We start from the raw sequence: 14,753 nt of genomic DNA, 5'->3' as shown, positions 1-14,753 counted from the left end.
ATCTCGACTAAAAAAAAACACAAGATAAATTTGAATTTTATTCCATTTCAATCAAATTTGAAAAAATGTACTTTCTTAACGACAGGCAGACATTTCCCATCAAAGAAAATTATTACTTCTCCGACTCGGCGATAATTAATTGTCCCCGCATATTTACTTTAACTTTGGCAATAGCAAATCATGTTTTTATGGGAAAAACCAATCTGAATTTGATGATGTAGTAAACCGATCTCAACAAATTATGGGTACGAAATGGTGAAAAACAATTTTTGCGGGTTGGGTTCCAAAAACTTTGAAAATAAAATACTTTTATCACTATATTTTTAAGTGTCTGTTTTTAAGCCAGCTTAATCTTATAGTGCTCTGAAAACCCAAATAACTTAGCCTAGATACGTATGCTAAAACAAAGCGAAAGTACAAAGACTAATTACAGATGGACAGACAAACAACCTGATCAACATTTGCACTAACTTCTTTAATCAACATTAGATTTAGCATTAATTAATTTAACACTTTAATTTCATTTATCAATAAAATGTGGAAACAGTTTATCTACTAGTAAATAGATTGATTTGACCAGTTAAGGAGCTCAATTGGACCTAGTGAGGTCATTTATGGCACAGAAGTACACTCAAATTGTTAAGACTATTAAATACTAGGAAAGGTAGTGATAATTTTAAGGATCAGATTGTACCTGACTAGAAGAATCCATTTCATTCCAAAAATTGACACCGTCTGCATACATAGGCACATGCAAATAATTTTTCAGCTCTTCTCTTTTCTGAATCGTTTTTAAACTGTTATCGGTTTAATAAGTAAGACAACTATGACAAACGCTTTTAAAAGTTTCAAATTTATTCGAAAAAAAATAAAAAAAAAAAAAGTCAATTCTAATGCATACAGATTTATTCGCAATCAAAATTTGGATCATTGAAGATCGTTAATGTATAGCGTGAAAAACAGTGGGCTCAGATGACTACCTTAAGATATTCCCCATGACACAAGAATGGAATTGGAATAAGAATTAGAAACAATGAAAAGTACCTTCTGTAATCTAAGTATTCGTTGGATACTCACAACCTCCAAGAAAGGAACAGAGTAGCAGGAAATAAATTACACAAATCAATTATTATTAATGATTGTAAAAAAAGTAAATTCTAAAATCTATTTAACTTTTGCAAGCCTATTTAGGGATTATTGTTGGGTCGGTTGTGAATGAGTGAACAAAATTGAACGACTCCCTTCAGTGAGTGGGTGAACAACTTCACTAAAGACATTACTTTTTGACTCACTTCCATGTTCACTCAGTAACTCACTGACTCACTTGGTCCTTGATATACTAGTTCCGTAATGAACGTCCCCTCAGAAAACTATAGAGTCAGTACAGGCTGAAGATAGTGATTCAATTAAACTGAGTGAGTAAATGAACTTGTTCACTCATTTAGAAGTTAGTCAGAGACCTTCTTCATCAAATATATAGCATAGCCCAATTAATATATATGCAATATTCATTGAATATAATTCGACTTTGATTGTATAGAAATTTTCCATGGATTGGTTAATTGCATTGTAATAATTATTTTGTTTTCAATTTGTTAACAGTTTACAATGTCAATGTGAATTTTTTTTATTGGCTCTTGGTTTTTACGACATTTTCAATGCTTATCGAATAGATGGTGGTAGAAGATGGTAAATGGAAGCGAATGGGGAAGGGGAAGGTGCTGCTAATTTTTAGCTGCTTATCAAAAGACACGCGCGTACTATAAAATATCTTGGCCGATGTGAATGATGATGTCGATGACGACGACGATGATGATGATGGGCCCCAAGAAGCACATTGTGTGTCCTTCGATTCTTTTATTTATTTAGTTTTCGTTTTGGGTGCGTCTAAACTCCTCTATAAATATCGGCGACAAATTTATTGCACCTCTGTCCAACTGTTTGTCTACCCGCCCGCCTACTCTTGCCCCACCCCATCTCCACTCCGCACTCCCCATGTCTTTTTGTGCGTGAGCCTATAAAATTGCCTACATATAATATATGTATGTATATGTGTATGTTCATATATACAAACACATACCTATACACATGTATCTAAGAAAATTAACAAGAGCAACAACAAGAAGAACAACAGCCACAAGAAGAACATAAAACGTCTGCCATTTGATCGTTTCGTTTTCGCTTTCGTTTTTTTTTTTCATCTGATTTTGAGTTGGCCCATTTTCAATTTGTTTTCGAATTGATTTCGTTTGCCAATTTTCATGTGATTTTCGTATCTACACATACTTATAATTGGTAGATAAAAAACAGAAGAAAAAACAGACTAAATTGCCGCCATCAAGCAAAATGGAGAGCGACCAGACAATAATTTGCAATTGAAGTGTTCAAACTTGGCCAACTGATCTGTTAACCTAGGTACCACATTTCTTTAGTGTCGATCAATTTGATTGGTGCTGGCATATAGTACAACATTCAATATACTTGCCTTGAACAATTTTTATAGGTCATCGACGACCATGTATCCAAAATTGAAATCTTAATTTGAATTTGAAGGTTGCCAATGAACAAATCGAAAGTTAAATATTCATAAAAGCATCTAAGAATATGCTGATCTGATTTTTTGCTTAGCGTCTAGCATGGAGTTGAATTTGTATACTAATTTGTATCCAAGATATTTCTAAATTAGTATCCTTTACATGTTCAAGATAAAGTGTATTTCTTTAGACCTTAAATATGATATGTGTTTTGGTTTATTCAAATCGATTTCAAACCAATGCAAAGATGTAACCCATTAAAAAGAACTGTGTATACTGTCGCCCATTAAAAAATATTATAAAATTTCCATTTTTTACAAAAAATTTAATCAAATAATGGCTAAATCGAGTTTATCCTTAAGGAATAAACATTGTATTGTACTGAATTCTTGTCCATCTAGTTATTCATAAGTAGTCCTGGATTAACACTAAGGACAGTCGGAGTCCCCTCATTTTTAAAATTATTTACTTAGGACTGTTTTATTAATAAGTCTGATACGGTCCTTATAATCTCTCTTTTACAAAGCCTACAAAAAGTTATTTTTACGAATATAATTCTTGAAAGTTTTTAAATATATCCTATAATAGAACTTTGTGGTTTTCTAAATAATCATACACATAACCTGTTCATCTTTTTATGCTGTCTATGAAATAATCCTCTTTAGAAGATTGAACTCGAGCCTCTCTAAATTCACGGTTTTGATATCCGAAATGAATTTCGAATTATAGTTTGAACCCAAGTAGAGAGCTTATCATTACATGAACCCTTTACTTTGCCTTCAATAGGGTATAAGTCAATAATTTAAAAAAATACATTTTATTATCATTAATATGCATTTAGATATACATAGTTGTAATCAACCTAACTAATTTTATCAAGCTCTGATAACTATTGGCTATCGGCTCGGACAATAACTACTTCCATAGACTAGCCTGGAGTTCGAACCAGGATCCTAGTTATTCAGTTGCCTTTTACGGATGTGTGTACCAAATTATTGAAACCCATCACATATATGAATAGAGGTTCTTATGAAATCTATAATGGATTTCTTCCGAGTTTTTACATAAGTTCTATTAGAGCGAACTAAGGCAAAGTGATCGATTATGGCGGGTAACTTGGATATCGTAGAATATTTCAGCTTCTATTGAGGGTACAATATACTATAGCGAAATCGATTGTACTATAAAATCCAGTTTATCCGGAAAAGTCAAATAATAGGGATAACACTTGAGCTCGCGAACTTTTTCCTTCCGTATCCAATTCCCACATTCGTCTCGAAGAAACGCGGCGATTGGCTGCACTTAAATACAGGATAACAAACAAAAACAACATAGTATCCTGCTAGCTAATGAAATACTTAGCATCGAGTCACCACTTTTCATGGCTTTGTTGCGTACATCAATTAGATTTGCGTTGCATTTTTTCGAAATTCGTTGAAAAAGATGCAGCGAATGCAAAAAAAAAAAAACAAGGTGCAGATTAACTCTAATCCCAGTGACATTTAAATACACTTCCCCTATGCCCTCCATAATTAATCAGTCATACTAGAGGACTAATTCAGTTTAATATTTATATGTGTCTTTCTTTATAATTGAACTTGCAGTTTTTGATCTTTAAACGGTGAAGTTAAACATTAAAAAGAAAAATCTATGTACCCTTTTTGCAAGGGTATGGAAAAGAAGAAAAAAACACACAAAAAGAACAACAACAACACGTGTGTGGTATGAGCATGATGCTTATAAATAGACAAAACGCAAAATGCAACCAAGCGACACATGCGAAATGCAACAACAGAAACAACAAAATACGGCCAAACAAAATTATAAATAAAACTTACATAAATTTAGAAGAAGAAAAAAAAAGCCTACAGAAACCGAGACGAAGGAAACGCAAAACGGAGCTACGAAGACAGAGAAGGAGACGGAGACGCAGACGGACACAGAGACTGAGCAAAGGCGATGTCATTTGTCGCGGCTGCTGTCGCTCCCAAAAACGCACTTTATTTTTGGACAAAACCGAAACGATATAGAATATATAGAAAAAAAAACACACACAAAAACCAAAAACAAAACAAAAAAAAACTTGTATAATGAGACAAGCACTTGACCAATATTAAGAACGCATCCCAATATAGTTAATAAATAAAACAAAAAACAAATATTCTTCGAAACGAATTCCACACAACTCAAAATATAGGTCCAAACTAGACATCTTAATAATAAAAATTACTTTTCGAAACCATTATTTCTACATTAGTTACGGCACTACCACACTTCATTTAAAAAACTGAGCAGGTGCAAGACCAATTTAAAACCAGAGGGCCGGGGCTAACTTCGACCGCGTCAAAGTTTGTATACCCTTGCAACTTTTTTGGTAACTTTTTTCTTACCTATAGCCATCAAAGTGGAAAAACGGTTAAGCTAAAAAGGCTAATGTTTCCGAAAGAACGGCCTACATAGGAAATAACGAAGATATTGATCAAAGTCACTGTTTTCCACCGATTGTTCCTATGGGAGCTATATGATATAGTTACCCGATCCTTATCAAATTTGGCACAGTCATTAACAGATATATTAAACTAACAAATGTTTAATTTGAAAGCAATCGCGGCAAAAGTAACGAAGTTATTGACAAAAGTCACTGTTTTCGAAAGATCGTTCCTATGGGAGCTATATGATATAGTCACCCGATCTTGATCAAATTTGGCACAGTCGTTTATATGTGTAATTAACTCACCAATATTAAATTTCACGACAATAGCTCAGAAAATAACGAAGTTATTAAGAAAAGTCACTGTTCGTGACTTTGCTGTTTGTATGGGAGCTATATGATATAGTGGTCCGATCCGGCTGAATCCGAGATATACAACGCCTGCAGTATATACAAGCCTACATGCCACTGTTCGTGACTTTGCTGTTTGTATGGGAGCTATATGATATAGTGGTCCGATCCGGCTGAATCCGAGATATACAACGCCTGCAGTATATACAAGTCTACATGCCAAATTTCAGCTCTGTAGCTCTTACGGTCTAGGAGGAGTTTGCGTTGATCCAGACGGACGGACGGATTTTCAGAGCTATTGTCGTGAAATTTAATATTTTGGAGTTTATTACGCCTGTAAACGTCTGTGCCAAATTTGATCAAGATCGGGTTACTATATCATATAGCTCCCATAGGAACGATCGGTCGAAAACAGTGACTTTTGTCAATAACTTCGTTACTTTTGAAGCAATCGTCATAAAAATTTATATATCACAGTTTACCATAACTATTAATGACTGTGCCAAATTTGATCAAGATCGGGTGACTATATCATATAGCTCCCATAGGAACAATCGGTGGTGAACAGTGACTTCGATCAATAACTTCGTTATTTCCTAAGCCGCCTTTTCGCAAACATTAGACCATTTACACAAAAAACTTGCAAGGGTATACAAACTTTGACGCGGTCAAAGTTAGCCCCGTTCCTCTGGTTTATATATTGTTCTTTCTTTCATTTATATTCGATTTTCGTTGTTTTTTTAACTAACGAAACCATTTGTTTGTTACAAAACAAAAGTAATTGGCTTAAATGCCAAAAAGATGAAAAGGCAAAAGAAAACAATGGCGCTGCATCCCTCAGGAAAAGAATTCCATTAAGCAAGTTAGTTTTTAGCATTGCCCAAAATTCTTCTCTTAATTATCCAAGGGGAATTTAGTGCGAAACTTCTCAAAGAATTCCCAAAGAAATTTTATTTATCTCTAAGGACATTTTTATGAGTGATTTTAATACAAGTACCCCGTGGATTTCTAGAGAATATTATACACAATAAGTTAAATAGAGTAAATAGTGGAAAAAATTACATTTCTTTGGGTCTTTTTGAGATTATTTGTTGTTCCACTTTTCCCACATAATCAATAGATATTGTAAAAATTACCACATGCTATATACATATATTAATATTTAAGTTACAAATGGTCTAGTAATTAGCCTTTTCTTTAGATCAAAATATAAGTTTATGTATTTTGAATGCAAACTAAAAGATCAATCAAACAGATTCGCGAAGATAATGGCTTTGACTGTATTTTTGACCAATTTCTGACCGATGTCATAATGGTAAATCCCAACAAAATCGCATTTTTTTAAAACACTCATTTTAACTTGAATATTATGACATGCATTTTTCGAATATTCCAAGAATTTACTTTATTGGAGCTTCATGAATCTGAATACTTTGCTGTTCTTTGACATTTTTGTCTCGTTTTAAAAGAAACTTGATGAAAAGCATGACTAACATTGGAATTTTAAAGTACTCAAAGGAGATATTAAAATCGTATACAAAATCGGTTAAAATTTGACAAGTTTCATTTTACCTGATTGGTTTAGACTGTATGTTTGCGTAAAAGAATGACCATTGAAAAATTGATTTTCAATGATAGAAACAAGCGACGGATCCAGAAAGCCCTCTTAAAGCGCAGGAACTGTATCTAAGAATGAAATAATTATCAAGTATCTAATATTAAGTAACAACACTGCAAAAAACGAAGACTTTTATTATTGTGCAATTAAACTAAACTGTGACCCCCTTTTATATGCCGATAATAACCATATTGATAACCGATTCTTCATTCTTCTTCCCTCTTAAGGATTTAAATTGCTTTTTTTGATGGCAAACGGCGCGTTAGCCAACAATACCGTATACGCAGCATGTGACAGCTATAGTAACAACATTCAGGATAATCATGTGGATAATTATAATAATATAGAACACTGAATACTACTAGAACTTATGGATTATAAAAAGCTAAAACCAAAATTAGTCCAAATCTCTATATATTTTACGGTTAATACCGATTTTTAAAATGATCGAAAAAAAAGTGTTTATATGAACATAAAAATAGGACCTTAATATATAGAGAGACAGAGAGAGAAGGATATACAGCTATGGCAATTGTTTCTAATCAAAAGCAGTTTGAAATCCAAACAAAATTTTCAATTTAGAATTTCCCTCGAGCATTTCCACATCCCAAACATTTTGTAGATGAAAATCTGTGTGTCCTTTTGTTCCTGCTGCTGTGTGTTTGTGTTTTTATTATTGTTGTTGTTTTTAGTATGGGAACAACAACAGGATATTGCTTCATTAAAATTTTTTGTATATTTGTCGCGCACACGACTTCATCGAGGGACCAGAGAAGAGAGACCATGACAGGGTGGTTGGGGGTGTGTATGGTAGGCGGTGTGGTGTGCGGAGATGTGGGGGTGTGGGGGTGCATGGACGGAGTACATTTGAAGGAGGAGCATGCAAAATAGAATAATGTACACCAGATTGGTCAATTTATTTTGTGGCTTTCTGAAAACTGTGGCCACGTTGCATATTTAACATACCCCCAGTTTGCGGTGGCAAATTGCTGTCGTTGTGTTTCTGTCGCGTTGTGTTGTTGTTTGTGTGCATATGAATAAAATGCCCGACCGCAGAGTGCCCAAAAAAATGGCAGACAGACAGGGGACAGGGCGGATGAGCGTCAGGGGAGGACGGGGGGAGTGCCTAAATGGAGCAGCAACTGTGGAGGTTGAATCAAATTAAAACACATGTGCAAATGGAATAAAAACATTGCACAAGCGGTTAATCAACAAAGTTAACGGACTCCAAAGTAAGCCAGCCCAATTCAAACTAACCAAAAGGTAACACACACAGTTAATTTGAAAACCATCGCCGACCATAGCGGCATTTCATGGCAACAAGTTGTCACACTCAAATCTTTTTGTGATCTTTATAAGGTGCTAGAATCTACTTTACACCAATCTCCTAACCTGGTGAGGCAGTTGCAGGCAAATAATCATATTTTCGGATGGTCAGACAGTCATGAAGAATGCTAAGATAATCATTAAGTTGACATATCGGCTAATCGTAAAGACCAATCATAAGCCGATACCTCAATAGGTTGTCTACACATTATAAAGCTAGTGAGTCATCACGAAGAGATTCTCTTGTTGGTTGCAATATGAGGGCAAGGTCGCTGCGCCCGAAAACTGCAACTGCCGATCAAATCCAGAAGGAACTTTATAAAACTTGATTGGCCGATCGGTAGGATTTCTACATAAAATTCACAGGCACGAACTGTAGACAGAAGAAACCAACACAGAATAAAACCAGAGGGCCGGGTCTAACTTTGACCGCGTCAAAGTTTTTTCTGTAAAAGGTCTAATGTTTGCGAAAAACGGCTTAGGAAATAAGGAAGATAGTGATCAAAGTCACTGTTCACCACCGATTGTTCCTATGGGAGCTATTTGATATAGTCACCCGATCTTAATCAAAATTGGCCAGTCATTAATAGTTATGCTAAACTGAGAAATATAAATTTTTATGGCAATTGTTTAAAAGTAACGAAGTTATTGACCAAAGTCACTGTTTTCGACCGATCGGTCCTATGGGAGCTATATGATATAGTCACCCGATCTTGATCAAATTGGCACAGTCGTTTGTTAGTGTAATAAATTCATAAATATTTAATTTCACGCCAACAGCTCAAAAAATAACGAAGTTATTGAGAAAAGTCAATGTTCGTGACTTTGACGTTTGTATGGGAGCTATATGATATATAGAACTACATATGGAACTATGTTTATTTCAGTTTTGAGTACTTATTTTAATAAACTTATAGAAACTTTAAATAAATCAAAAGGAATGAATCATTGTCGACTTGAGGGGGAGAGTTTAGGCTCCGAATTTGTAATATATCGATATATACATATGTATATGTATGTGGGGTTAGGTTGGTAACGCCGAATGACCAAAACACCTCAGAACAGCTGTTAAACGACGACGTGGCAAGCGATCCATTAAAGACGATGTGGCAAGCGATCCACAAAACGACGATGTGGCAATGTTGCTACGAGACGACGAGGAAGAACACTTTTTAAGACGAGCCAACGACGAGAAGACGTGTACAAGAAGTAAAGAAGATAAAGATAAGAAGAAGAAGATTAAGATAAATGAGAAATGAGAAACGACGCTTTCATTAAAAACCTAAAGACGAAGCATTTACCATTCAATTCAATCAATTTATAGTTACTAAAACCTAATTATAATCTAAAATAAAGCCTATTACCATACAACTAAATATAAATCTAAACGGGACTACTTATATCTACGGAATTCTGATTCTGGCCCAGTCCAACATGTATGATATATCCATGGATTAAATCATTCGAAAACGCATTCGAGTACTCTGAATATTTACTGCTATTTGCCGAATCCAATGATGGACTCACATTCAAAATAAATAGTAAATTGATTATTGTGTAGTCCTTTCAAGTGCTTACAACATAAAAGTTTTTCCTCATGCATATAAATATGAACACCATTCTGAACATAAAGGTGAAATCGAATTTAATTGTTATTGACTGACAGACACGAAATTTTCAACAAAAATTGAGAACACATTGGTTTCATTTATTTTGCATACATAAACTTATACTATTTGCGAAATGTTTAGCATTAGTAAAAACTAATTAATACAAGGAATATCAATGCCTACATTGTATGCATATATACTTATGTATATTATGTTTAGTCTAACCCATTTTTAACTGACCTCATACGAGCGACTTGCTTATACATATTTCCATAATTTAGTATATCTATAGAATTTTGTATATATATTTTATCTATAAGCACTGGCACGCGCCAAAAAGCACCAAAAAGGATAATAAGCAAAAAAAAAAAGATACCAACGTTACTAGCCGACTTCAGTCATGACGAAATCTCTATACCCTTTCTTTTGCCACTTTTTATCTTCATTTTATGCATTGCATTTGGCATTTTAGTTTAATTTAATTCAGTATTCAATTTAAAGACCTAATGAAGTTCAGTTTCAAAAATGTTTAAAACTCGGCACAATATTTTCCAAATACTTTCAAAATAAAATTTGAGAAACAGCGAGAGAGAAGGAGACAAAGAGAGAGAGAGGGTGAAAGGGGGAGAAAGAGAAAGCTTCACTTAGCCATAAGTTAAAAATCTTTGCTGCAATTTTCACTTTTTTTTTTGGAAATTGGATAAATGACGAAATATACATAAATTTCTAACAAAATATATGTTGGCTGGGAATATATTTCCATCTGACCATAATGGATATACCCCGTGTTCTTGTTTTTTTTGTTTTTGTTTTTTCGCAAGTGTATAAAAAAGAAAATGAAATAAAATAAATAAAAAAAAAAAATAAAGGAAAAGGAACAGTCAGTTCGGGCGGATTTCGGCACTTGTCTCTGCGGCAGCTTAAATATGTTGATGGAATGGATGGTCGGGGGGATGGGGTATGGGGGATGGAGGATGGGAGCGCGACTGGTTGAGTGGAGAAGGTACCCCACTGTGTGTGTGTGTGTGTGTGTGTGTGTGTGTTTTTTTTTTTTTTTTTTTTTTTTTTTTTTTTAATTCATTTATTTATATTTAAGGTAGGAAACAAAATTATATACAAAGTGACAAAAGATATAGACAGGAAGAGGAAATGAAAAGAAGAATTAGTTTTACTACAGGGATCCTGCGGGACTGCCTTGTGGTATTGCTTCGCAGGTCTGTAGTGGGCTGCCTATGCCCCTCCAGTATTGCGCTCTCTCTCCAGCTCTCGCAGTTTGCTCATCGTTGATGCAGCATATGTGCACACCGCCGACCACGCCAATTGGGATGTGACCATCAATTTTACCAGGTTGGAAGGTGTGGGCTCTTCTCCAAAGACTGCCGTTAGCCTTTGCCTCTCGTTGGTAAACCTCATGCAGTAAAAAATCACATGTTCAGGGCTTTCTTGTATGCCTTGTCTACACATGGTGCATTCCGAACTGGACTCGCGTCCAAATCGGAGCAGGTATGACCTGAAACATCCATGGCCGCTAAGGAGCTGGGTCAGTTCGAAAGTGACTTCGCCGTGTCGCCTGTTTACCCATGTATGTAAGTCCGGGATAAGCTTGAAAGTCCATCTGCCCTTCTGCGATGCTGCCCATCGTGATTGCCATTCTGCTAGGCTTGATCGCCTGGCTTCTGCAGTTGCCACCCGTCTGGCTGAAGGTGACCATTCCGCACTCTGCCTACTTCTAAAAATGTTTTGCGCTTCTTTAGCAAGTAAGTCTATTGGGACCATACTTGATATTACAAGAGCCGCGTCATCCGAAATTGTGCGGAAGCCACGGCATACGCGAAGAGCCCCAAGACGGTATGTTGCCTCTAATCCTCGTCTGTATGACTTCGTTTGCATCGCGTCAGCCCATACTGGCGCGCCGTAGAGCATGGTCGACCTGACGACGTTCATCAGTAATAGTCGTTGAGATTGTCCCGGGCCTCGTGTGTTGAGCATGATTCGGCTCAGGGATCTTCCCAGTTCAGCCGCTCTTGCACTCGCGTGCCCCATGTGTTCTCGGAAACAGAGGCGTGTATCCAAGAAAACACCTAAGTACCGGATTGCTCTAGATGAATGGATTGTGCATGTGTCTAGCACAATTTTTGCCTGCTCCACCGTTTTTCTGCTGCTGATGAGAACTGCTTCCGTTTTCTGGTCTGCAAGTTCCAGTCCTGCGTTCGCGAGCCACTGTTTTGCTAGGCCAATCGATATGACCGTCTTTTCTTCTGCTTCTGCGAGCTGCTTTGCCACCACTATGAGAGCCACGTCGTCTGCAAAACCGATGATATGGCAGTCAGTCGGGAGGCTTATTCGTAGGATGCCGTCATACATAGCATTCCACAAGATCGGGCCAAGCACCGAGCCCTGTGGAACTCCACCTCGTACTTCATGCAATCGATCGCCACTACTTGTGCTATATCGTAGCTTGCGATTACGGAAATAATCCTTTATTAAGGCAATGAGCGGGATAGGCACGTGGAACATACTTAGAGCCTCGATAATGCGACTCCAGTTAGCTGTGTTGAAGGCATTTTTCACATCAAGTGTGGTTACTAGGCAGTATTTTTTACCACCGTTTTTCCATCGCTGGCCTTCAATTGCTTTTTTAGCTATTTCAACAACTGTTGCCAATGCGTGTATTGTTGATTTGGCCTTGCGAAACCCGAATTGCATCGGCGAGAGATTACCAGCTACAGCAATCGCACTCTCCAGTCTCGTGCAGATGAGTTTTTCTAGCAGTTTGGCTGCAGAGTCTAACATGCAGAGTGGTCTGTATGCAGACGGATCATCTTGCGGTTTGTTTGGCTTTGGTATTAGCACTAGATCTTGTTCTTTCCAAATGTCTGGGAAAATGCATTCCTCAAAGCATTTGGAGTACACCTGGGTAAACTTTTCAGGCTGGAGTCGCACTGCTAGTTTAAGCGCTTTGTTGGGGATCGCGTCCGGACCGGGCGCTTTTTGGTCATGCATTTGTGCAACAGCCGCTAGTAGCTCATCTGTGCTGACACTTATGTGATCAGTGTGATCCATTTGCAGCATTTCCCTGGGAGCCATATATGAGGTATCGGGAAAGAGCGTTTGCACTATGTTCGCCATGTGGCCCTCGCTTGGTGCAGCGGGTCTGACTGCTTTCAGCTTTTTGACGGTTATTTTATACGCCATGCCCCAAATGTCGCTCGACGCTTCATCGCATAATTGAAGGAAGCAACGGCGTTTGCTCTCCTTTATAGCGCGTTTTAGTTCGCGGCGTCTGCTTGCAAATTCATCCCCGAGATGTGGAGAGGTGATGCTACCTCGCGCTCTTTGGTACGCGCGTCTTGCGCGCAGGCATTTTTTCCGGGCCTCGGCGATATTGTTGGTCCACCAGTATACATGGGGATGGTGTCTGCTATGAGCCCTGCGGATGGGCATGCTGCAATCGCAAGCTGCAGCTACAGATTCCATGATCATTTCTGCATGCTTGTTGGCATCTCCAGTTAGTTCTGGGATCACTAGTGATGATGCGAATACTTCAGGGTTTAGCGCATCAACTCTGTACATTTTTCGTTTTTCTTGCACTGCTGCTTGTTGGGCTCGACTGCCAATATTACAAATAATGGCCATGTGGTCGCTGGCAGTGTAGTGGCTGCTTAGCTCCCACTGTATGGCGCTTGCAATCTGGCTGCTGGCAAAAGTCACATCAATTACTGACCCGTAGTCCGCTCTGGTAAAAGTGTAGCTTGTACCTGTATTTAAAATCGCCAGATCTAGTATGGCAAAAGCTTCAAGCAGGCTGCGTCCTCGTGCATTTGTTGAGCTGCTTCCCCATTCATGGGACCATGCATTAAAGTCTCCAGCAATAACGACTTTTCTTTTACCCCTTGCGTGCGCAGCGAGGTTGTCGAGTCTACGTTCAAACTCTTCCAAACTGAGGCTAGGTGGTAGGTAGCAGCTATATAGCCAAATATCGCCTAGTTTTGCGCACACAAAGCCGTCAGAGGAATATACAGACTCTGCGGCCGGCGCTCTACTACTGCAGGTCCATATGACTGCCTTAGATGTTCTATCCGCAGCCCAAAAACATCCAGTTCTCGTCTTATAAGGCTCGCTTATAACTGCCACATCCACGTTTAGTTCGCGTATAGTTTGCGCCAAGAGATCTTGCGCCGCCCCGCAGTGATTTAGATTTAGTTGTAAAATCTTCATCATTTCTTACTGGCGACTTGCTCACCTGCGGTTACCAGTGGGCAACGGCGACTACCAGTGTAGTGGCTCGCATCCGTGCGTTTTGCGTCTACGCAGTTAAAGCAGACTGGCTTGTTGTTGCATGCGGCTGCTTTGTGATCGGTCTGCCCGCATCTAAGACACCAGTTTGTGCGGTCTATGGCACTAGTGCAATTTTCTGCTTTGTGCCCGAAGCATAGGCACTTGTAGCATCTTTTTTGGGCATGCCTCTCGCGAATCGAACACATGTCCCAGCCAACTTGTATAGAGCCTTCTTTTAGCAGCGTAGCTGCTATAGTACGCGGCATACTTAGAATGGCCATCTGTTTGCCTCTGAAGGACTTACGCAGGCCCCTTATAGTCACTTGCCCTGCAACATCGCCAATTTTCAATTGCATTGCCTTTTTTATTTCGTCTTCTGTTGCTAGGTGGTCGAGGTTTCGCATTTCAAGCCATGCCTCTGCTCCGGCAGCTCGAACTGAAGCTTGTTGGCCCAGGACCTGGCACAAATCCTCAGTCAACTTTTTGCTGTTGGCCTTTCCACCCCCCTTGAGTTCAAGAAGTAAATCGCCCGTAGCCGTTTTCCTTGTCCTCTTGACGTTATTTTTAACTTCATCGAGCTTGCCATCTGGCCTTCTAGTGACCAT

The sequence above is a fragment of the Drosophila willistoni genome (assembly GCF_018902025.1).
Source record: "Drosophila willistoni isolate 14030-0811.24 chromosome XL unlocalized genomic scaffold, UCI_dwil_1.1 Seg142, whole genome shotgun sequence".
In the NCBI taxonomy this organism is placed as follows: Eukaryota; Metazoa; Arthropoda; class Insecta; order Diptera; family Drosophilidae; genus Drosophila; species Drosophila willistoni.
The sequence above is the reverse complement of the archived record's forward strand: the minus strand, read 5'-3'. Positions refer to the sequence as shown.